Source organism: Stenella coeruleoalba (assembly GCF_951394435.1).
Source record: "Stenella coeruleoalba genome assembly, chromosome: 3".
NCBI lineage: Eukaryota > Metazoa > Chordata > Mammalia > Artiodactyla > Delphinidae > Stenella > Stenella coeruleoalba.
In genome coordinates, this window is record NC_137148.1 from 70613497 (window position 1) to 70634350 (window position 20854).

Genomic DNA, 20854 nt, shown 5'->3' on the forward strand with positions numbered 1-20854 from the left:
ATGATGTCAGCAACCACGAACAATAAAAGGTGTAAAGGTGCTTCCTTCCCTAAACTGTTCCAGAAGTGTAAAATGGGAACCAAAACTCTTCACTTCCTTCTCTGAGCAGAACTGTCTGAGTGTGCTGGGCTGCTCACCCCACACAGAGAGGCCTTTGAGAGGTTCAGATAAGGGACAAGGAGAAAAATCCAGACACGGGGACAACATTTCTAACTCCTATTTTTAAAACACCTGAGAAAAAAATCCATTTCAGCTCTGGGTTAGTATTTTATATGACTGCTTTAAGAAATAAAAATAAGAAAACAAACAAGTTCATTTTGGTGAAGTAGGAGATACACTGCAATTACCATTTACCATACCTCACCCAAATCATCTGACACAGCTAATGCGGCCATATAATCTTAATTTACTCCCTCGAGGCAAATGAAGGATTCTATACAGCAAAGAGCCAGATGGATACTTTGGTTTTGGGTAAAAAACAGAATCATGAAAACCGTTAAAAAAAATCAATGTTTGTTGGGAAAATACATGGATTACTTCTTTGCCCCCATAATTAAAAAAAAAAAAGATATACTGGGTGGTGGTGAGGCAGGGGGGCAAGAGATTCCTATGTTATTGAAGCTTTCAGAGTTCGTAAAAAAATTCAGACTAAGAACCAAAGTAACTAACATAAACTTTCAGTATACAGTGAAACTATTTATTTTAGTCTCATCACTATTAGTTTCTCTCTAACATGGAAATGGCAGTCTACCATAAAATTTCTGTAGGAAGAAAACCACATATCAAGTGAATCTGAGTCATCTTCAGATTTCAATCATCTTCCCACAACACTTTGATTTAGAAATTAAACATAACCTTCAGTTTTGTGTTTTGATCTTAGAGTGAGACTGCCATGCCACATTGAAAGATGTGGGAAGAAATTAATTCTCTGCTGCTAAACTTATCTGTGCAAAGCATGTATTTTGCTACAATAAGCACCGTGCAGTCACTTAAATAAAAACAGCCTATGAATAATGACAAAACATTAAAATATGTGATGTCAGTTTGCAATGAAGAATTCTGGTTTTCTTTTACTCATATTAGCAAATAACTTTTTCACTGACTCACATTTTCACTACCACTAGCATCTTCATAAAATGTTTTGTAAAAACTCCAAGCTGAAAAGCAAGCATGCTATATCACACAAGAAATTATACGGTTAAATAAATACAAGCTGGATACTTAGCAAGGGACAAAAATGATCATAAGCCCAGTTGCTGCAAGCCTGGTATTACTAATTCAAACAATTAAATGATTCATTATTAGTTTAAGTGGAAAACTTTGCTCATTATGGTGCATCTAGATACATTTAACTTTCTACTTTATGATATGTTTGAAAGACACATGAGGCATGTAATTATATTTTGGTTAAAAGGAACAAGCAGATCTCTTAATTTTTTTCTCTTAAGAAGTATTCTGAACTTCAAAAGATATAATAATTATTAATCTTACTGTTATTCAACTATGTGATGTCTTATGAGTTAGGGAATATTTCTTTGGTCCTGAAAGTCACTTCACTTCTCTCTAAGCTTGCCATGTATTATACAGAATGTTATACTACCCTAGCTACGAATGCAAGCTGAATTTGTCCTAAAGACACATAGCTAAGACATCCTCTTAAGGGTAATAAAATTACCCATTCTTCCCCACTGGATTTCATTATCATGAATATAAACAAAGTTATTTTCTCAATTTATTCCAAGTTAATATGATGAATTTTTTTTTTTTTTTTTTTGCGGTACGCGGGCCTCTTACTGTTGTGGCCTCTCCCGTCGCGGAGCACAGGCTCAGCGGCCATGGCTCACGGGCCCAGCCGCTCCGTGGCATGTGGGATCCTCCCGGACCGGGGCACGAACCCGCGTCCCCTGCATCGGCAGGCGGACCCCCAACCACTGCGCCACCAGGGAAGCCCAGTACGATGAATTTTGAGTCATCTTCAGAACAGTAACATAATGTCAACTGTCTTTCAGTTCCCCACACCTGCCAGGCTCCTTCCTGCCACAGCGCACATGCAATTCCTGCGGCCTGGAGCGCTCTGCCTTCCCCTCCGTGCCTCCTTAACCTCTTCCCTTCCTTTCTGTCTCAGCACATTTCATCTCTCCAGGAAGCACTTCGCGCTCTCCTGATCACATCAAATTCCCCTATAAGGACTCATAGCACCATGTCCTCCTTTGTAGCACTTGTCACAACTGAAATTGCCTGTCTGCCATCTTCCTCAACATCTGTGGGCCAAGTCTGTTTTATCTGACTTTTGCGGTTTCAGTTTCTACCCTAGTGCCAGGCATATAGTAGGAGTTAATAACTATGAGTTGATTAATGAATTAATTCATTAAGATTTTTATCTCTCAGGTGAATATTTTCTTCAGTCACTATTTTTAATGACTATTAAGAACATTTTCATTTATACAGAAGCAGACTGATAACCTCACTTAATCTTTCATTATATTTATATAGCCTCTCATATATGGAATAAGAATAATTTATACTGAGAAGTGGAAGTTGAATGGATTTTGGAGTCAGAAAAGCTCAGGGTATGAACTCTAACTTGGTACTTAGAAGCTGAGTGACTAAAGACTAATGACTTACTCACTTGGAACCACTCTTCCCTTGCCTTACAAAAAGTTGGGAATGTACTTCTTCATCTGCAGGATGGTTGTAATCATTAAATGTGGTACTACAGGTGAAGACTAGGTACATAGTAGGACTGGGAACATGGCTTACTACTTGCAAGATTGCTTCAGTTTTGAGGCATAAACTGAAAGTCATACACAATAAGGTTATCAAGTGAACCATAGTCTTTACATATACCACGAAGACCTTACTTTGCAGAGATGATGATGGGCAACTTCTAAAGGTAATACCTCATTTATCCATTAACAATAATCATTATATGAAGAGAAACTTACAGTGTTATAAAAGTTAAGAAGTTCCTCATAAGTATCAGTCATGGAAGAGCTTCAGGCTGCAAAAGTAGAAATAACTAGGGAAATACATCAATTTTCCCAATGACCACGGCTGCTGAAAACTCTACATTAATGTTTCTAGTCCTACTTTAATATCTTTCCCCAAGGACAAAAGGAGATGAAATGTATGTCAGAAATATAATAAGGCTAAAAAGGAACTCGTTTTGAAAACCCCTGCAATTAATTTAATAAGTGGGCCTAACCTGCCATTATCACTGATATAAATCATTTTATTTACACAATTCTAGAATTTAGGAGACACTTACCTTTAAACAACTGTATTGCATTATAAACAATTTAATAAACACAAGGGAAGCACGGCTTCCCAGTCATTATCACCTGCGGTATATCTTGCCTTGGACTTTTTTTTCACACTGGAGCTTAAACGGCATTCTCCAACCCCCATGCTAAAATAAACTCCAAACAGTCTAAATATGTCAAAAGCCTTGTGCTACCCAACCACACCACAGTTTTTAGTCTTTCTACATCATATTGAGTAATTAAGTCAGGGTTCTAGCAAGTCTTTGTTTTCCTAATTTTTCACCATGTTTTCTTCCAAAGGCCACTTCGCGATGTGGCAGGGTCACCACAAGGTAAATCCGCAGCGTCCTCATCACACAGCAAGAGCTACTAAGCATCACAGAGTGTGTTCTGTTCCCCAGCTGTAACTTTTCCAAAAGCAAATGCAGCTGGATTTTTTGTTGCTGTTATTGAACAAAGCAAGTTAAGCACTACACAACACCAATATCAGTGAAACAAAACTGTCAGCCTTCAACACAAGCTAGGCTTGAAATGGGAGATGTTGCTATTATAAATTTTCATCTTGGGCTTCCCTGGTGGCGCAGTGGTTGAGAGTCCGCCTGCCTACGCAGGGGACGCGGGTTCGTGCCCCGGTCCTGGAGGATCCCACATACCGCGGAGCGGCTGGGCCCGTGAGCCATGGCCGCTGAGCCTGAGCGTCCGGAGCCTGTGCTCCACAGCGGGAGAGGCCACAACGGTGAGAGGCCCGCATACCACAAAAAAAAAAATAAAAAAAATTTTCATCTTATGACAAAAATCTGAATTCCCAGGCATCTAATGATCCTGTCAGAAAAATCTTACATTCATTATTTTCTTAATCTTTAATATATCATATTTCATTATTAAAATGTAAATATTCTACACATTTTTCCTCAAAAGCCTGAGTGTATGAGACACAGTCTTCAGCCTTACTAATACATTTGTGTGTCTGTATGTGTTTGTACAGAGGTAATATTTTCCTATAAAACTGCAGAAAAGGGAAGAAACATATTTTAGTCTTTCATAATATGTGGGTAAAACGAGTACATTTTAAGATATCTGAGTAGTCCTGAGTATTATCACTAGTAAATAATCCCAGTATTATTAGGATTGTGATATGAATGGTTAAAAGGACATTCTAAGTAAAGGCTAAGTAATAAAATAATACTCTGTATTCAAACATTACATTAATGATTGAAAATTATGTCCTTGAAAATAATTTGCCTCTGTTGTTATTTACCTTACCAATTTATGTAACATTTAAGGATGACCTTGAAATGAGAAGAAATACTATTGTCCTCCTGCCAATGTTTTTGTTCTACATTAAGAAGAATATGCTTGATAAATCATCTGCTATTTACATTCACTGAATGTCATTTACTTTTGTCTCTAGCTAAGCTTTAGAAATTTAAAACGTTTATATAAAAACCTTCTATGATAATTTATATAATAGTCAAAATGCCAGTCATACCTCAAATCGAAAAAAAGATATTTGATATTACCATTATATGTGGCTCGGAACCCAGTGATTCATCAATTTTTCGATTTCTCTTCATCTCCTTTACAGCATCCTAATCAACCTAATTAAGGCTTTGTTCATCTGAAACCTCTGATGACAATTTGTTTAACTCTATCCCACTGTGGTCTTCTTATAAGGAGAATTACATCTGATCTTCTGACAGCAATCATTAAATGATCCCAACTGGCCCCAATTAAGCCACATGGCTCACGGCTTCCATGTAGTCAAGTGCCAAGTTCTCTGTTTCATTTACACATCATTCTTGGTTTATTTTCTTAAAGCCAATTAAGTATATGTGTCTTATCAAGTGGAACTAAATTTCCTTGTGTCCACTAGCTCAAGACAGGGCACCGCCTGACTCCACAGTCACACTGAAGATCATGCAGGACCCCTGAAGCCTTTCTCCCTAGCAGTAGTGCTATGAATGGAAAAAAAAAAAAAAACAACTTTACTTACTCAGGATGAAATTCATGCACATGTACCTCCTCAAAACAATACACATGTTTAAACGGTTCTGGCTGACATAAATCAATAACAACTTTTCATTTGGCTTATTTACAAGGATCTTTTAATAGAGTAGTACCTGCATTTAGTTGAGTTTAATATTCCTTTTTTTTTGAACATTTGAAATGATCTCTTTAAGACCCTCTAAAACAGCAGTACCAAAGTAAGACTTCCGAAGTTAACCTTTCTTACCCTTAATTTCTGCTCTAATTTTTTCACGTATACTCAATTGTAAGTTCTATAATGATGTTCCCAGGCCTTCCTATGTGCGCAGGTAGCCTCAGGATTTAGAGCTCATTGATTGTGTGCTACTCCAGGGAAATGGCTGATTAAAAACAGCCTCTTGAGGAGACGCTCCTATTCACATCTGGCTCATCTTATTCTAAACTCTTAATACCTGTATGGAAATATGACCCCTAGCTTTGGCTTTGGAGAACCTCAGTTCACAGATCCTTTACCTTAGGTGGCAAGGCAGAAACACAGTGAAATTAATCTCAATATGACTGGTGTTTGAAACAGTTTCTGAAGACCTTAATCACTGCCCTGACTACTTTCCTGTGAATATAAACAAATGCACTGTATTTTTATACCTAGTCTAACAATAGCTATCACTGATCATCTGCTGGTGTCTGATGCAGGCTACCTGTCACAGTTCTCAGAGTAGAAGAATTAGAACATATCTGTTCATCCTAATCATACATTAAAAACTGACATTAGGACAGATGACTGGATGGATGTTACGCATCTTATAGGACATTAACCTTGATGGAACATGTAATTCCTTTTATCATTTGACCAACAGATGGAACTACAAAGAAAAAAGAAAATATAATGGAATCTTTAGCATACTGATGTTTGGCAACACCTGGAAAAAAAGAGTATGTGCATTTTCTTTATGATAGCTAAATACATACTTGATCAGCTCTCAATAAATAACTGTTCTTTTCCTCATGCAAAGAGGAAAATTCAAAATATTTATTACAAAATGCTGATGATGTAGAAAACACCAACCCCACAAATGACTGACTTTGCTACAAAATGTCTAACAAATGTATTAAAATTTTAGTAAAGCACAACAGACGCTCGGGTATTGTATTATGAAATATTTCTCACTGTATTATAGTAATCTCCAATAAGATTTGATGTTAATTTTAGAGCATGCTTCTGCTAAAAAGGGCAAACCCTGCAACAGATTTAGTACAAAGAAGCTGAAAATATCCCGTGGAAAAAAAAAATCTGTAGCGAAATCAGCCAGCCCAAATCCTGCCATTACTCAGCACTGCAGTGACGTGCGGATGTTTGTAGTGGTTTGAGGAGCCAGCAGGGGTGGAAACTCTATGTACTCGACTCCAACATGATTGCAATTGAACCTCATCAAAGTAAGAGCTCATAATTTGTCACAGAAAACAGCCAATTAACATATGTTAGAAAAAGGCTTCATAAAGATAATATATGATTAAAGACCCAGTGCAGCTGTTGAAAATCAAAACTATGCATTTAAAAAAGAAATCTCAGCCTGAGCTTCCGTATGGTTAAACTGATAATGGCTACTATGATTTTTTTTTTTCGTAAGTAGAAAAATATAATTACAGTGCTTCTCATAAGTTTGGGGTTATGGCGAAAGGGAGAACTGGGTACTGTGGCACTATTTACTATGCCTTACTTACTTCTATAAATAGTTGAAACCCTTGCCAAAACTCTGTAGTTACTTTGTTATAGTGCTATTTTAAAACACAGACCTTCATTGTGAGCTAAATGGCCTTCAGGATGCACTTTGTAGTTGGAGCATTCCTCTCAAAACTATATCCTCCCTTTATCTGTGTAAAACTCCAGGACAAGAGGACTCTACATGACTGCCCCTCTGACTGTAAAACACGCTAGGGCTGTGTAACGCATGGCTTGAATACATCAGAACTTTTGTCAGGGGTGGTGGTCAAGAATGGTGACGGTTAAATGTCAGAAATGTGATTAAGGTGGCTGTACGCAGTGCAGATCCTCTAACAAGACACAAGGCAGTCTATCTGCCCCAGCTTTGGAGCAGATGAACTATACGTAGCTATATGTATTTGGTGTAGTCTCATTATAGATGTTAAATTAAACTCTAGCTTGGACCACGCGGGCAATCAAATCCTGGCCAAGTTGATGTCATCAGAGGCCAAGAGCCAAAATCATGATGTTTAATATTACAGATATCAATGAAAAAGTCTGATCAACAGTCACAGAGACATAAACGCATCGAGCATGATTAAGAGGTGCCAGAGACACCACTGTGAACCAAACAGACGTCCTGGTCATCATGAACCCGAGGCTTGAAAGGGGGAATGAAGCAATAAACAAGAGAATACAATGATTTTAGAGAGAAAACTGCTACGGAGAAAATACCACAGCAGAACAGGCTAGGTAGGGGTGACTGAACAGGAAAGGGCTGACTGAGGTGAATAACGCTGTCAGGGAAGGGTTATTTGAAAAGATGACATCTGAGGAGAGACGTAAACCATGGATGGAGCAAGGCTGCATTTGGAGGGTGAACACTCCAGCACTCCACCTGTCGCTGGTGGTATAAATTTGGCCAATTCATAGTTTCCTGAACCTTAAGTTTCCTCAGCTATAGAATGGGAATAACAACACGTATATTCTATAATGAGGTTGTGAGGCTCAAATAAAAAAATAGATCCACATTCATTTGTAAAAATTTAGTTGGATGCAATTCAATTTCTGAAATTCTCTGCGTAAACTTGTTTAACTTTATGGAAATTATAAATACTTTGAAACACAGAGAATATAGTATAATGCAAAAGGTTTCTAAATTTATATTAGTTGGATCCAACGGTATGTTCTCCCTTGAGATGTGGTTATTTCACTGAAGTAATGCCCACTGGTTGAAATAGGTCTTGTGGATATAAGTTCATTTTGCAGTGCTAAATATGGATAGTACCATGAGCAATCTGACAAACACGACACAAAATTTCTGCAAATGTAAAATACAGAATTGTATTTTTTAAATCGTATTTTTTTTTTTTTTTTGCAGTATGCGGGCCTCTCACTGTTGTGGCCTCTCCCGTTGCGGAGCACAGGCTCTGGACGCACAGGCTCAGCGGCCATGGCTCACGGGCCCAGCACCTCCGCGGCATGTGGGATTTTCCCGGACCGGGGCACGAACCCGTGTCCCCTGCATCGGCAGGCGGACTCTCAACCACTGCACCACCAGGGAAGCCCTAAATCGTATTTTTAAAACTCTTTTAGAAATAAACAATCTCACAACATTACTAATGTAACAGTCATTGTTTTAGGTTGATTTATTTCCTCTCTCATAGGGCCCAACTCCCAAGCAATCAGCACAGTTTTGATTAAGATCTCAGTGATAATCAATGAGACAATGTTTCCCAGTGTCTCACTGTATGGGAAACATTCACACATCTTTGGAGTCAGCTATGTAGCCTCAAGCCAAACAGATTAATTTCCAATTTAGAATGAATAGACAAATTGAATCATCTAGTATTTTTAAAATTAAGGCATTTTTAAGGGAAAAATACAAAATTTAAGGATTATGAATTTTAATAAATAGGAAATTAGAATGAAGAACAACAGACACTTTAATTTTAAAAGTTGTAAAATATAAATGTCCAATGAAAAACTATAGTATTTTAAGTAAGGGGAGGGGTCAAAATTTCCTATTCAAGGAAACCTTACTTAAGGAATAATGGGTATATATTTTCAATTTTCCCTCCCCTGTCATGTTTTGGGAGAGTGGTATAAATTTGATCCTTTATTCCATCATTTTCTTTTTATGTCCTATTTGGTGAACATAATTTATCAGTTTTAAAGTACGGTAAGTTGTACAGTTTACCATGAAGCCTAAATTGACACTAATCTATTTTCATTATTATTGGTTAAATGCCCTGAAAAAGAATCACAAATTTGCAAAGTTTCTTTTTTTTTTAGTCAAGATGTCTTCTTTCCTTTCCTAAATGAATCACAGTATAGACATTGTTCTAGTAAAAACTAGCATAGTGTTTTATTTTATTCTCAGTGCTAACCAATACTTCACACTGCATACTCACCTCCCTCCCTATCTTGTAAGATGACCTTTGGAGGACACTTTCCTCCCCCTCCAAAACCCAGTCACAGCTGCATACAAAGCAGGCACATAAATACGAGTTTCTTCCCTCTATTTGAAGCATTCCCCACTCGATTTTTTCATTTCATCACCTTTCTTTATCTCTTTTTCCACATGTTTAGAACCGAGGGGATATGGAAAGTGAAACTGTCAAAGAGCTAGGAATAGAGGTGTTCTCAGACGAACAGAATGTTTCCTCTGTAAGATGCAGGCAGGGCAGGCAAATGAGCTGCACAGGGCGGGCACCGCGGGGGGGGGGGGTAGCGGAGTTGGGTCCTGGGCTGAAGGCCTGGCGGGAGGCTCCTTATCTCAGCATGTCTACACATTCTGTCCCAGGTTCTTTTCAAGGAAAGTCCAAGTCATCCTTGGCAGATAATACTACATGGAAAGTATTACAGTACTTTCCCTATAAAAAAGCCATGCTACAAAAATCAGAAGTTACTGACACGGACAGTTTTTCATCCTGATTCTCTAAAACCTAAGGTCTAAAAAAAAGCAACCATTGGTGGAAGCAAGCTCATGATTCTCCTTAGAAATCCCAAAGTGGATTCCAAAGATCGCTGGTTTCTAAGGATGCTAACAAGTGATCCCCCGCCCACCCTACCCCTCCACACCCTAAAAAAAGGTCAGGAAATCAAAAAAATTAGGAAAATAGATTTCTTTGCTACAGGACTGTTCATAGTCTTTAATATGCTAGATGCCAGAATCTGTAGTATTTACAGATGTATCAGGAATATCCCTTGGGAAATGCTAGCTTTAAAGAAAGGATCAAGCTTCTTTCCTCTGACTACTGAATATATATGCCCCAAACCAACACTTAGCTCAGTGCCTGGCTCAAAGAAAAACCTAACACTATTGTTGAATAATTGATAAAACAACAATCTATTCTCTTAGCTTGACAAAGGAATACAAACATAACATCAGGTGCAGAAAACTGCTGTTCTTTTAAAGTAAAAATATTAATAAAAAATATTTAGCAATTAGTGTGATTTGTTTCCAAAGTCCAAAGCACCAGAAAGCAGTAGAGTGCAGTGGAAAGAAAGCTCTATTTGGAATCAGACTCTTGGGTGGGTTCTGCTACCCAGGAGCTGCAGGTCTTTGGGCCAGTCAACTCCCTTGAGTCTAATTTTCCTCAGACATATAAAGGGAGCTGGGTTCAATTTCTAAAGCCCCCTTTCAAGTTCCTAAATGGTATAAATTCAATAAAGGTGTAAGACACAATGAGGTCAGAATGCTTCTCCAAAGGATATAGTTCTAGAGAAACAATAAGCTGACAAAAATGTTTAATTGCCTGGTAAATATAATTGTTTTTTCATTTTTTTTTTTGCTTTGAAAAGTTGGTTCACCTCAGCCTCAAGCAAAATAAGCAGTTAAGATCAAGGTTATATTATGCACTTTGGACTACAAATCATATTTAGAAATTTAATAAATAATTAGCTATAAATTATAAAATATTATGGCACTAAAAACTTTACATATATTGACTCTAATCCTCATAACAGCCTATGAGGAAGGCACTACTACCATTTTCATTTCACAGAAACAAAGGCTGGAGGATAGAGAGGTTAAATTACTTGCCCACGGTCACAGGGCTAGTGTTAGAGTTATAATGTGAACCCTTATAAATCCAGTCCTAGACTTAGTATTCGAATCACACACTCTGCTACTTCTCCATGCTGCAAGGTAATATTCAAAAGAGTACTTTAAAGTTAAAATTCTATACAGAAAATGTGATATTCAGAGGGATTTAGTAGAATCTAAGAAATTCTTTTAAAATCAATGTTCTTTAATGTATCTAACATTCTCTTACTCTTGATGGCAAAAAAAGAGTTTACTTCACTGTACTAGCAGGGGAACAGGATGAAACTTGAGTTAGATACCTTTCATTAAAATATCAGCATTTACTGGCTGATCAGCACCAATGGTATTTTCCCCCTCCTTTCTACAAATGAATATGGCTGCTCACCAGGGAAAGCAGGTGAGTGTATATGAATCAGCATATATTCATCTCGACTCTTGGTAACCATCAAAACAGGTGTCTTCCTGAGGATGGGTCAGAAGAGTCAACTTCATTTACGATAAGATGATGATTACAGAGAGTATTACAGATATCTTGCCACCAGGCTTGGGGCAGTCATCTTGCTCTCCTTCAAAGTACCTCGGGGAGGTTTCTCACCTAGATCTAACCAACCCTGGTATTACCCTGGTCATTGTCTCTTCACTCCCCCACATTTCTACATCTCCTCAAATTATGGTCTACTACAATATTCTTCTATGGGCAGTAGAGTTTCTACTTTAGAATTTTATACATTTACCTACTTCTTTAGAATTCTTTGTGTTTGAGACCTCTGGGTATAACTGCAATGCTACCTCTTTAAATATATTCTTTTAGAAGTAATTTTATGGCTATCAACTTTATAAAACACAACCTAATAAAATATACAAATTAACTGTACAATAACGGTTGACCTACTTTGCAATATATTTATGATGGTTGGAAGAAAAATCACACACTAGTGTGTTACAGAAGTTCACATCATTTTTTTCCCACAATGTATCACAGAGCTCGCTCTATCAGAGCTACAGAGTATGAGGATGTAATTGTATACTTTCAGCATGTATCAGCCTTTCCTCCTACTTTCATAGGCAGAATACTATGGTACATATGTCTTCATTTATATATTTATACATGTTTACTGTACCAGTTGATGAGCACTATAGGTCAGTGCCACTCAAAAACTCCATAAGCAACAATGGCGCATTATATCCAAGACTGAATTCAATTTAAGATGCTAGGCAGGTGACTGCAAAGTGAAAGCTCAAAATGGCTGCCTATGTATCCCAGGCACTTTGAGAGGGCTTGTGGTAAACAGGAAATCTCTGAGATTTCTAACTCGGTAAGAAAGGACCTGTTGGCAAATACTGCCTTTCACAGCGAAGACACCTCTGGAATAACTTTTATGTCGGTGTCACTCATGCCTGTGGGTGGATCCAGTAATAAGAGAGTTCTGAGAAGTGGAGGGGGAACACGTTACTTTTAGATGTTAGAAAAGTGGACATGATCATGAAGCAACTAGTTAACATACCAAATCATTATTTGGCCACATTCCTGAGGATTCTGAAAGTCAAAACTGTATAAAAATGTTCATCTTTTATAACTTATGAATTGGAAAACAATGAATAATGGCACAGTCTCTATCCAGTTTCTCTGAAAAAAATCAGTGAAGAGGAATATAGTTAATAACTGCTTCTCTGAATTTAATATGGAGAATTTCAGGGTGGGCTTGGACATTTCACTTGCCTTAAAATGCTTTTTATGAGAAAGATAAATTTTGCTATGTTACAGAAGAGCAAAAGTCTTTTTTTTTTTTTTTTTTTTTGTAGAAATACATATCTACATTTCCATTCAGCCAAGGTAAGAGCAGAAATGCAGGATATTAATAGCGGCAGGGGCCATGCAAGGTCATATCATTTTTTCCCTCCTTCAGATAATACCATACCCAAATTATTTCATAAAGATTCCACCTCTCTTTTAAGGCCTTCCGGAAAAGGAGCAACATAACCTTCCTCACTAACCTATTTTGATATCTCACAACTCTCACTCTCAGGAAATTCTTACTTATAGCTAATCCCTCACAGAATGCTTTAGGCCCAGTCCTGTTGTTCTAGCCTCTGTAGAGAGAACAACACCGGGTGATCATGTTTTCATGTCATGTGCTTTAAGACTGTGAATTGAATTATATCTATTTTTGTCATGCTTTCCTTGCTTTAGTTTCTCTTTTTTCCCCCATCTTTGTGGCTCTTCATTTCAAGTCACACCTGCCTTTAGCTCTGGAGTCCAAAAATACACATAGTACTAAAAAAAGGCTCTTGTATACTCCTATCAGATACATAATTTTAATTATCCACACACTGCATGAATTCTAAAGTAAATGTTTACCTTTTCATTTATTCCAATTTAGTATTTTTTCCCCTGCCAGATTTGCTTCCAGCCAACTCTTCCACAGTTTGTATTTAAAGAGTTTTTTTTTTTTTTTCCCTTGACTTCATGATTTCTGACCAGTTCTCCAGTCTACCAAGGTCACACTGCGTTCTGATCTTGCCTTTTCAAGGGCCAGACTTCAAAAACTCTCTTTACACAGAACCCTTTAAATTGAATGTACAAATTATTTATTTCACTATTCCTTTAGCTACCATTCAAATCTGCCTGGTTTAAGGAATATTTTCCCAATTTATGGATGAGGATGTCATACAGAACAAAATCAAAAGGCTTGGAAAATTGAGATTATACCTATCCCTTCTCCTTCACACTTTACAGTGAAGGTTAAAATATTCTCATAGGACCAGTTTTTATACTCACACCCAGGGTGTTACAGGATGTATAACAAATGTATGACAAATCATAGTGAAATTTTTCCTTGTATATATATATATGTTTCATTTCCTGTATATATTTTTTTCCTTGTATATTTTTAAGTCTGCAAATAAGAGAGTTAGTAATGGTGGTTCCTTGGGTCATACTTGGTTTTCTTTTAAAAATGTCATCACTGTGATAGTTACCTTCTAGCCTTTATTAAAAAGTCCTTAAGAATAGTAGCTTGTGGCCTTGCAATGGCATTATGTTACAAGAATTCCTGCTACTAAAATTATCTTAGGCTTTAGCCAGAATTGCTCAGGAGTTCCATGAAATTTGCTTTGTTATTTAATATCACTTGATTCCTTAGGTCATACGTACATATGTTACATATGGAAACCTATGTTACATATGCAAAAAATCATTAAATTCATTCCTTCATTCAACCATTTTTTTTGGGGGGGGGGGGCGGGTAACTGCTATGTTCCAGGCACTATTCTAAGGGATCTAAAGGAATAAAATGAATGAAACATAAAAATTCATGCCCTCATGGAACTTAAAATATTCCTGATGTGATCTATATTTACTTTCCCCTTCACATGAAAATTGGGCTACTCTTTATCCTTTGCTGTTGTTTTTGGTTAAACTGAATAAATTCGTAAATATCATATCTTAATTCTGACTCTCCTTTACTTTAAGCCTTTACTTTAAAAGCCTTACTTACTTCCTTACTTTACTTTAAGCCTTTACTATTTTCTTGGAACTTTCATTTTCATATTATTTCAAATTTCTTTTTTTTCTCATAATACTTTTTCATTCCCATTCCTCATAAGGTCTTTCTTTAGCCAACCAGATATTCTCCTCCCTTTCTAAAAGTTTGTGATACAAGATGAAGTAGTCTTTTGACTACTTGTGCATCCTCCATCCTACATACTAAATTTTCTAAGAATACCTTTTAAGTATTTCCAAGTCCTTTGAAAATCTGTTCCATTAAATTCATCTTTTTCTATTGTTGAATTTTTCAGATCTTTAATTCCTGCCTGGGATTGGATCCTAAAATAATGTAAATCTTTGGTCAATCAGCAGGTTTGATAAAAACTAAACTAATTAATGAATAATAGTCTTAGCTTTACTGAAAGAGAAATAAATTCTAATAAATTAAGAAAGCCACTCATTTTCAAGTTTCCTGACTGTATGTCTGGGTAAGGTATGACTGAAATATTTGGATATTTCTATTATACTAGGATGGAAACAAGTGATCAGTGGCTCCCTATTGTATAATAAAAGATAGAAGATTAGAAACGAAGTGCAATTACAGACATCAACTCTATGGAAAAAAAATAAAAGACACACAGTAAGAAAAATCCTTCCCTGAGAATTTATGGATATAGCATCAGCCATCAAAATGACAGTAAACAAAGAATTGGGAGATACTGTGATAATTCTTCGTCAAAATTTTAGTTTTCATTAAGTATGCTGAAAAGATTCTCAGGAGGAGAAAACAGTAAGATAAAGGAGAACACAACTCTTCCGTGTGGCTAGATGTGTGCCAATATGCCAACTTCCTTGGTAAATTTTTCATGTATTTATAAGAACCTAAATAATAATAATTTTAAAAAGATGTTAACATAGAATAGGATTTCAATGGTTTTTGAAGGAAAGCAACTTTTCTTTTCTAGAAGCCTTGAAATCGAGGCACCATCCTATAGTGAAATGTATGAACTGGAGAGGGCACATGATGATGTGAGCACCACAGCCATCTACCCACAGAAACTTACTGCCCCTCCTCCAATCCTGCCCTAGAAGGAGAAGAAGAGTATGGTGCAGAGATAGGCACATCACTGACAACCATCTGGGAAACTCAACAGACTGAGCTACTTTAGAAGATCCTAATGTCTGGGGTAGTGTTGCCTTGTCTACCTTAATGCTTTTCCTATCTCATTTTTTTTTTTTTTTTTGGAATGCAAGGCTTTGCAAAATGTCTCTTTAGATTTCTTTTGTGTTTGTTTATTTTTTAAAAAATCATGTCACAAAAAGCATTTCTATTTAGGTCTGTTTTTCCATTAGCCATTTGTCTTTTGCTAAAACTTCAACTGTATTCTATGCTTAAACACCCAAACACAGACACGTTCCATCACTTAAAATATTTTGTGTGTGTACGTATTATTTAAATTCTATTTTAAAAATCAATGGTAAACCAATAAATTGTTGGAATTAAGTTAAAAAAATCAAAGTCTATCTTTAAAATTCTATTGAGACATTGTGCAAAAATCAGACAGACCAATTACTAGGTAGACAATGTAGGCTACGCATCACATTTAAACTAAATTTTTAATATTTCTGAAATTCATTTTTTTCTAATACACAGTTTCTCCATTGCAAAGTGAGAGGCATTAACTAGATGATATACATGTTTCTTCTACTTTTAATGAAAGATTTTATAATCTATTGGAACTAATATCTATGACTTTCTTTAATCCAGAAAATTATCATGTTAGGAGAGTCTATTTCAGATTGGAAACGTGGAAGGAGAAAAAGATTTGAAGAATAAAATTTGAAATTTTGGCAATAGAATTTTAATTCGTGTTTGATAGTTTATTCCTGTGAAACAATTTTTAATCATCCTAGTAATAGTGATAATGATAGTTCATTGAGTGAACATGTCCCAGGAATATTATTTCTATTATTTCAATTGAAACTCTACCTGGATAATTTTGTACTATCATGATCATTATTCATATTATATTTCTGGTTCAGAAAAAAAATCAAGGCACTGAAAAAATACAAAACTTGCCCAACTTTACACCGTAACTAAGTAGCAAAGCTAGGGTTTGAGGTAAGGGAGCCTGACTCCAGCTTCTAAGCTCATATTCCTCTGCTATATTGCCTCATCTGTTAGGGGGCCTTACAAACTTCTAACGAAATATTGTCATCATCTAGTTTTGAAATTTTATATGTGAAAGTCCTAAATCAGCTGACAGTAAAATATATAAAATCCAGTACATTCATGATCTGAGCTTTTATCTAAATACAAACCTAAAAGTTTGACTCCCCTTAGATTAAAGAAGGGTGTTTCATTTTCTCTGACTTTTCCATGTCATTTTTTGAAAGTGGATTAAATTTTTTCCTGATTGAAATTATATTTCTTAATGTATTTCTACTACAGTTATTTCAAGAACAACTCTTTTTCCCCATGGTTAAGATTTTAAATAGTGTTATAGGCTGCCAGCAACCATTTACTTATAATTTATAGCCAGAGATAAGATACCTCTAATTTTCCATTTGGTGGGTTCCTGGGTAATATAAACATAATATTGAATTCTGATTATATAGATCAACTTGACAATAAATTGGAAATAGGTGTTGCTAAAGGTTAAATTTATAGGTAAACTGATGAGAAATTCAGAATATTGTAATCTATTGAACATGCCTTACCTAATAAATTTCCATGTCCTTCTTACCAAATGATTCTTAAGGGTGCTCTGTATGAAAATAATTCACCTTGTATACTATAAATGACTCATTGATTGAAAGCAGCTTTCTAATTCTCTACATATATGATACTCAAAAATGTAAATGACCAGTGAATTTGCTTTAATTCCAGAAATTAACTAATTTGGCCTGCTTCTAAAAGTTGAACTAGAATTAAAATTACGAATAATGAACACCAAACAGAAACTGTCATATCCTCCAGTGTCAATGGCTCCTATAAATGCTGTTGTCAACAGCTGGTTCAAATTGCCAAAAGACCCCAGAAACAATTCAGGAAGGAATAGTTTTTAAATGGATCCACATTTGTGGAAAAAAAATGCTCTTCCTTTATAGTCACTGTTCATTTCCTGTATTGAAATATGATGTAGAAGCAACTGTAAGAAATTACGACCTGCTTAGAGGCTTTTTACTAAGCCCAACTTCCATTATGTGAAACTTCTTATATATTATAGGCATTTCAGTACAGATTATTACTAAATATGAGATTACAATGGCAATAGGATGTTTTAATAAGATGACAACTTTACTATTTGTCATGATATTTTCCATTAATTTACCTGAATCTTTTCTGTGCCAAAGTTCCCTTCTTATGTGACAAACTCACCTGAGGTAGGAAGAAATAAACAATGACGCACTTGAAATTTCTATTGCGAAATCTAAGAAGTTATGATAAAAATACATGTTTTAACATATAATCCAAATAAATCCTAAATGGTAATAATAATAACGGTGCCGAGAGTTTTTATAAAATATATAATAAAGGAATTTTTTCAACATTGAGTTCTCAACCTATAACTTCTCTATATAGGTTTTCTGCTTTTTAGAACTTTGGTTATGAGTGGTATAATAAAATTTGACTACATATTTACACCTATAATAAAAATAAAATCAACTTCAACTCTTTATGAAAGTGATACCAATATACAGTTTTTCCCCATAATGACAGAAAAATGACAGCAACAATGTTTTGGATAAACTGTCAATTCAGAGAGCAAACGGATAAAGAAAATAATTAAGGGATCATTTAAAAAATATATTTGTTAGGATAAAAGAAAATTAAAGGGTAAAATTCCAAAGAGACTTCTCTTTGTGCTTAACATGGTAGAAATATCATTCAAATACTTTAACCCTGCAAGGAGATTACCTGTAATTCTGCCAAGGTCACTGCCAAGTTGTATTAATGGCCATGTTCAGTACATGTCAGTCACATGAGTTAGAGCTGCCTTCTTCTTCTTTTTCTACTGCATAATGACCTCCCTCTTAATGCACACTGACAAATTGAGGTGAGTGAATATGTTTTTCCAAAATATAGATGGAAGAGTTCCATTCCTTCAACTCTCCTATTTTAATTGTACCAAACATGTGGAATGTAAAGTCTGGCAGGAAAGAGGTTTTAAATATTCCATTCTGAAAATTGAACCATTTTTGAAAATGGCACTTTGAGTCTTAAAGGGAATTATTTGTGGCTGCATTGTGAATTTTCTTTCAAATGCACATTTGCTTATATTGCTGCAAAAGCACAAAATATTTTTTAAGTGTAGGAATGACTTTTTTTTTAATCTAGAAAATGTCATTGGAACACAGAGTTAGTAACAGAATGATTTAGTGTTCAGTAGTTAAGCTCTATTGCAGATTTGTAATTTTCATTTATCAATATTATTCATCATTTACAGAAGAAATGTGAGAGTGGAGGCATATTGGCTTCTGAATACATCTACTGACTAGAATGCAACAGACATATTTATGTACTTAGAGTAAAAACAGATTAACACATCTCCTTTACAGGGCTTATATTTAAATAGAATAAATCACACCCTCAAAGAATAAATGATATTCTAGTATGTTATAATACGACCTGCTTGTAAGAGACATCTCTATTAAAAATTTACCACTTTAGTCCTGGAATACCAATTTAGTCCTGGTTTTGAGATTAGCAATATATTAAAAATATCTGGGGAATTAGCAGTTTCAATTCTCAGATTAATATGAGAACTTGGTGCTGATTTCTTTGTTTCACTTATATACTTTAATTCATCAAAACATTATTGAAATGATTGGGAAAGAAAGAAGACATGAAGAAGCACTCCCCCGCTTATATCAGCTGACCTGAACAATATTTTAAAACTATATTTAGAAAAAGATAAAAGAGCTGAGTACAGTGACAATTCTCCATGCCAACTTCCTCTATTACCACTTTTCTTTTTTTCATTTAGTAACTCATCTATAAAACGATGCCTTTGGAAAAAAAAGACAGAATAATTTCAGGACCTCTAGATTTTAACAGGCTGGTAAGATACATAGTTGCGAGACTAGATCAGACACCAATCTATAGCTTTCACATAAGATCACTATTTCTATTTCTTTATCTCATTTATAGTTGCACAACTCTTGGTAATGACTTGGATCACAAACGCATTACAAAGCAGTTTCTCAAATTTGAAGTTGAATACAAACAACTATTATCTAACTTACAAAAATCAGATTTAAATATATTGCTTTCAAAAAGTACATGAGTAAAAATTGGCAATACACAAAGTGCAAATAAATTCCATTCTGCAAACTTATTATAACTAGTAAATGGGCACATGGTGATGTAACTAAAATTCATAAATAATATTTTAGCGAAATTTATAATCTTACTACGATAACTTTTACAAAGATGATGTAGAATAATTTGCTATTTAAAAAAACTCCCCAGGGCTTCCCTGGTGGTGCAGTGGTTGAGAGTCCGCCTGCCGATGCAGGGGACACGGGTTCGTGCCCCGGTCCGGGAAGATCCTACATGCCGCGGAGCAGCTAGGCCCGTGAGCCATGGCCGCTGAGCCTGCGCGTCCGGAGCCTGTGCTCCGCAATGGGAGAGGCCACAACAGTGAGAGGTCCGCGTACCGCAAAAAAACAACAGTAAAACAAATAAAACAAACAAACAAACAAAAAACTCCCCAAAGGCACATATCAGAGGAAGTGGTGGAGAGAATCTGCATGATTTAATAACCTAATAATGATCTGTATTCGAAATCCAAACCTATAGAGGCTGAAAACTGTTTAGTAGAAAATAACAAACCTATTTCCAGAAGTATGGTTGAATGGGTACAACTTTCTAGCTACGTAACATCTCTTACTTTGCAGAGTACTGGGTAAACCATATGTGGATGAAAACCAACTCCTTAAGATAAAAATTCACATTTTCACATATTTACATCTTTCTTCATAGAAATAATAGCAGGAAATAAGGTAAATGCTTTATATATAATATTTAATTCTTGTTGTAATTATTTTAGTCACAATAAGGTAATAAACTGAGACACATTTTGAAAACTTTAAGTAGTGTAACTTCTCACTCCACAACGTTAACTAGTTATTTGCAACTTCAGCAAGCACATAAAAAAAAAAAGTCATTAATTCATTCCCACTGATGAGGGGGCCACACTGCTAAGAAAAAATAAAATTTAGATTTTGGTCAAAAATTAACATACTTTGGGATAAAATTCTGTTTCCTAATGACACTGTTCTCTGTGAAAGAGTTGGTTGAAAGATTCCCTCTGCCAATGGACTGGTTATTTAGAGTTATAGTGGCCTGTGTGGGAGTA

The 20854-nt window shown here is 35.7% G+C and overlaps 1 protein-coding gene across 7 annotated transcripts in view; it reads right to left on the reverse strand.

Moving 5' to 3' along the window:
* MEF2C (myocyte enhancer factor 2C) overlaps positions 1-20854 on the reverse strand; it is a 155099-nt gene that overhangs the window by 98127 nt on the left and 36118 nt on the right. The gene's annotated exons all lie outside the window — the stretch shown is intronic.